Source organism: Bombyx mandarina, chromosome 20 (assembly GCF_030267445.1).
Source record: "Bombyx mandarina strain Sakado chromosome 20, ASM3026744v2".
In the NCBI taxonomy this organism is placed as follows: domain Eukaryota; kingdom Metazoa; phylum Arthropoda; class Insecta; order Lepidoptera; family Bombycidae; genus Bombyx; species Bombyx mandarina.
Genome location: NC_143226.1, coordinates 1,719,692 through 1,725,812, shown reverse-complemented (window position 1 = coordinate 1,725,812; position 6,121 = coordinate 1,719,692).

Below are 6,121 nucleotides of genomic sequence, written 5' to 3'. Positions count from 1 at the left end.
GTGGATGAGTTCACGGGACTCTAATCTCCTCGGATTCCATCTGTAAACTTCCACTTGAACCAGCCAGGAAGTCTTACACCGATTGCTGTACTTCAGTTAATTCTGTATTCTGATTTCTTTGTATCTCCACTTTTACAACTTTTTCAAGTTCACTACAAAATGCACAGCCTTCGAGGCTCTTTTCCGACTATCCCCTTTGCTTCTTTTTTTTCTTTTTCTCCTACCTAACCTGGTAATCTAAAGGGTCATGCCAGCGTAACCGGGCGAGTATGTGAGTTCACGGGGCTCTAACTTGAGGACCCTTTACTTCGATCTCTACCGTTTTTAATATACCTCGTCCCCACTACCACCATCGCTCCCACCACCAACAATGTTGCCACATGGCAATCCGAAAATGGTCCTAATTTTTACAAGATACAACAAACCTTACAAATCTGATAAACTCAACCCTAAAAAGTACAATTAAATGATCCAAATACTTTCGAATTATTTGATTCAAACGTAATTCGAATATATATTGAGACCACAAACTCGATATTAAGCTTTGCTTATTGCGTTTAAATTAAACGCCATACATTCATTTGGTTAGTTTGCAATCCGCATATTCTTGTACACGATAACTAAGTATGGATATCACTTTTATGTTTCTATGAAGCAGTAATGAGATACAATGAGATGTTATCTAAAACGCGGGCAGCACGTACCTTCGATCACGGCTCCGCATCCCATATTCGTTAAATTCAAATCACACAGCTCGCACCGTATTGTTAAGAACGGTAGGCAATGTAAGCTAGCCTGCGGGACTAATGCAATAAGTAGGTTCGATAAAATACTGCACTGGTATAAAGGTAATAACATCACAAGCACTGAACAAAACTAGATGTATTATAAAAAAAATTAAGCTTATTCAAGTGCAAACATAAAAGCATAATCTTTATTTCTTATACATATAATTAATTATTAGCAATTAGGAACATAAAAAATTGTAATTTTGTTTTAAACAAGCTATAATATAGCTATAGAAGATATGCGATCAAGCGATTCATCTGTAAGGTTTACGTTGTCCACGGACACTGGCAAAGCTAGACAGCTGCCTACAGTTAAATTCATACCTCTTTAACACTTGGACGATGATGAAAACGCAGCCGCGCCAAAGCTGAAGTCGCTTGCAGTTTGGTTGACATTAATAGGAACGGTTTACACCTCGAGGAGTTTTTCGGAAATGGTAGATGCTCGAAGTCTACCTCGTACGAGATCAAATAAAAATAAAATAAAATAAAAATCATTTAATTCAGACCATCTTAAGTCCATATGTTGTAAGTAGAGTAATACTTAGAACTATGTTAGTAAAATAAAATGCAGCACGTATCACGCAAATTAATTACGTCACTAGACAGTGTAGACCGTATCAAAAATAAGAATCTGAATCGACTTTAATTTACAGACAAAACAGTAATTCATAATTTTAAACGAAAGTCAACATACTGTTCTTAACTACACTACGTACAAACTGACCACAGACTTGACACATCGGAATTTGAGTCTGTGAGAGTCATTCGAAATGGAGATAACACAAGTTTTATTTGTCAAACATGTACTAGGAATTTATTCTTGTACATAATATTCAAACAGTGTATTAAATTCTAGGAAAATGAAAATAACCCGGTCAAAGTGGCTTTAAAAAATACAATGTTAGTTCAGCTCTTAAGAGCTATGCAATACTAAGGTTTAGTTCTTGCAAAAAAAATTAGTGTCTAAAGTTTTTTTTAGAATTTTGAGGACACTATTCTAATATTTTTTTGGTTTACACGAATCGTAGACGAGGGTATCTTAATCATGTCGTTAGGCTCTATGGACGTATACTTCCTTGCCCCTAATTGACACTGACAAATGAACGGCGCAAAAATCACTACCGCCAACTATTGAATAACATTGTTGTCAATACCTGTTACTTTGTTAATTGTTACTTGTTAAATAATTATTTGAATTTCAAAGTATGTTTTCATAAGTTATTCTTCTTTTCTTTAATTATTGTATTCCATCTTCGAGCCGATTAATTGCCAATGTTATGTACGCCATTATTGTCACATGCATCATTGCCATAAATTAAATAGTTTATGTTATTTTCAATGTTAAATGTTTGTGATGTGGCAGTACTTTTTTAAATAAATAAATAAATACCTACATAGAAAGTAACACTGGGCGATAGAAAAACTTAAAATATGCCACTTGCTACTATTGAAAATAACATTACCTCCACTAATCTTAAACTAATAATTCAAATTGACAAAATTGTCTGTTCGAATGATTGTTAACATAATAGCTGAACGAATTTGGATGAAATTCCCCACAGACATTTTAAAACCTGAATCAACACATTGGATATTTTGTATCATGGTCAATGGCATGACCCAGGTATGTCTGCTCTAATAAATACGATAGTGCGTTCGGTGGTTCGTGATCTACGTGTCAGCGGAATACAATCTACAAACACACAACTCTGCACCCCGAGATTTTTTTATGTTTTTTTATTGCTTTGATGGGTGAACGAGCTCACAGACCACCTGATGTTAGGTGGTTACTGGAGCCCTTAGACATCTACAACGTAAATGCGCCACCCACCTTGAGATATAAGTTCAAGTATAGTTACAACGGCTGCCCCACCCTTCAAACCGAAACGCATTACTGCTTCACGGCAGAAATGGGCAGTGGTGGTACCTACCCGCGCGGACTCACAAGAGGTCCTACCACCACTAAAAACCATGTTTCATTCATTCTGAATTACGAATTGGAAGCGAGCGAAAACGCGGGGCGCGTCTATTAATATACATGAGAACACGCACGCACCAACATCCCATAATATGTAAACGTGTTCAGATGCTCTCACGAGCTTTCCCATCTCGGAGAGTGATGGGCATCGGCATCAATATGTAAGACGCATCTCGGAGCAACGTCCTTTGCTTCCGTGCGCATGCGTGTTTTTTTTTTCACTTCCTTTAGATGTGCTCCTTTTGGACTTTTTCGTTGTCACAGAAGAATACTAACGTGACCACGTTTACAGCATTCGATGATTCTGGACTTTGGCTTAACAGCTGTTAGACGTTACCATTGGAATTTCGATCTTATATCTCAATAGTACAAGACGTAATTCACATTGTGATCTTTACATAAATATACTCAGAACCTAAACAACTAGACAATGAACACGTCCAACAAATACCCAACTGCGGTTGCATCAATAGATATAATATGATTCATATCCTTTAATACCTGTTACAGATAACAATTGAACTTTTCAAGTACAGAACAAACATTAGTACTTACAGCGTGACAGATATCTTAACGAATTATAAGACGATTATATCTTGATAAGGCTAACCTAGATATCCAGATAAAGAATCGGATTTATATAGTGTTGCTGAAAAAAATACTGCAGCGTTTCTATCGCTGTGGATGGGTAGAAGAATTCATAGTAGATTTTTAAAATGTTTGGCTACTGCCACCCACACGTGCGTCCCCCTAGGCGCGAGAACCTTGTAGGAGATAAACAAAAAGGGTGTTAAGTGATGATGATATCGTCGCTGTCAAACCAAAATCTGCTATGTGCAAAAACTCTATTTTGAATTAACGAGTAAAAACATTTTTGTATAAAATTTTATATGAAGGTGATTTTTTAAGAACTATATCAAATGAAAGCTATAGATAAATATTAAAGCTATAGACACATAACAGTTTTTTTTATACGGTAGATAGGGCTGTGAACTATACGAAAAGGTTAAAAAGTAAAAATCTCAAAAGTGCACATAGCAGATTTTGGTTTGACAACGACGATATGTAAATGAGATTTGAAACATGAGGTCTTAGTCTAAATGAATCGGACCGGTAGATTGCCTCACCACAAGAACATAATAATATGTATTTTATTAAATTTAATCATCAAAATACGTTAGTTACCTATTCGCTGTCTGCTTATTGTTCATTAGTTAAAGCTTATGGTTCGCTGTTCTGCCTGTTTCCGCCACGAGAGCATAAAGTTAGTGAAAGACCTTTATAATCAACATTAGGAGATTAAATCTACATAAACTGTACATCTTTTACTTCTCTTCTCCTTTTACTTCCACTTGAACCAGCCGGGAAACTTGACACCGATTGCAGTACTTTAGTTAATTCTTTGTTCTATGTTCTTTGTATCTCCACTTACAACTATTAGATAGATATGTGTTCAATACAAAATGCACAGTCTTTGACTTTTTTTTTGACTACCCTCTTTATTTAGATCCCCGCCGTTTTTAATATGGCTCGCTATCGTCCTAATACTGCCATCGCTCCTACCGACAGTGTCGCCACATGGCAATCCGAAAATTGTTTTAATTTTAACAAGATAAATTTTATATTGTATTTATTTTACAACAAACCTTACCAGTCTGATCAACTCAACCCTAAAAAGTACTAATAAATGACCCAAACGGTTTCAAGTTCGATAATTCCTCGACTATACTTCGTCCATAAATCGTTTATAACATTGATTTCAAGCACCGCGTGAATTCATTCAGTAATTTTCGCATGAAACTATCAAACAACAACAGTGCGAGCTCGAGATCTCTAAGAGGAAGCAACGCCATTGACTTGAGCATCAGTATTTTCAAACACCGTATGTCACTTGTTCATTGACTGTGATGCCATCGTTTCGAGGAAGCATACATACGAGATCTGAATCCAAACACGATAAACCACCAGTCGAACTAGACCTGCCGCCTCCCGCTTTCTCCTAAAACGCCATGGGCATTGAGGAGAGCGATTAGGGATCGCTACAGGTCAAGGTCCAACGGTGGATTCCGTGATAGACCCAACGTTACCGTTACAAAACCGATGATCGAATGAATGAAGCCATTGAAACGCTTCGTGGAAACTGTCCGTTGGAGATTCAACTTTGCGTGTACTTCTTGTCCTGTTTTGGGTTGTTGTATTATATATCATAGGATTTCTGGAAATTTTAGCGGTCACGGAAATTTCAATTTTATTTGTCATATTGTTTAAATCGAAACTAACTATAATTTTATGCAAGGATCTGTTACAAGAGACTCATATTGGAATTGACTAGTAGGAGCCAGAACTCTGTCTGTTCTTACCATGGAGCAGTCGCACGTATAAAATGGCAGCACCAATGCATTTTTGCTTTAATTAGAATAGTCTAACTTTTAGTACTCATCATTCAAGTGAAAATTGGGTCATCGGACTCTGCTTTATTCCAAAGATGAGATAGAATGTTCTATAACATTTCATACAAGTCAAGTGGTTTGTGACCACAAAAACTGTATAAAATCTTCGGAACGTCAATAATAATGTAATGATAAAAAAATACGCGAGATTAAACCGTAAAAGTGGTCTTCATTATGTTTATAACAACATTATAAAAAACTATAAGCAAATCAATAAATCTCGTGACCGCGATCTTTTCCGTGTAGCCCTAGTACATTATTAATCACGTCCTTACGGATCCATCAGATCCAATAACCTTCGCATTAGACGCCCTCAGCCCTAACACTAGGAGCAGGCTTAGGGACCCCGGTAACCGTACTCGTCGAACTCGACAAAGAGTTTGACGTGCACCTAACCACTTAACACCAGGTGGGCTAGGAGCTCGTCCACACATCTAAGCAATAAAAAAAATAAAAAAAAATTTGCGCAGACGGAAGAGAATGAAATTTTCCACACTAATAGAGAATATAGAGAAGAAGTGCACAATGCTAATATTTTTTTAAATAATGCATAAAAGTTAATTAAATCAATAAAGAAAACATTACACACACTACCATATATTTGACACAACACATATATATAAATATACTCTTTGTTTATTGTCAATTGTGAAACTTTTGTTAGTGCTTAAAGTCTGTGGTCAAATTGAGAATAGATTAATATTGTTTGTTTTTCTTATTATTTATGTATAGTGTAGTTTTGGAGAAATCTGTGATTATAGAAGTATAATAGTCTTTAATAGTCTTTAAGAGGTATAATCTATATATATAAAAATGAAACCCGTTTTCCGTTGTCACGACATAACATGAAAACGGCTTGACCGATTTGGCTAATTTTGGTCTTGAATTATTTGTGGAAGTCC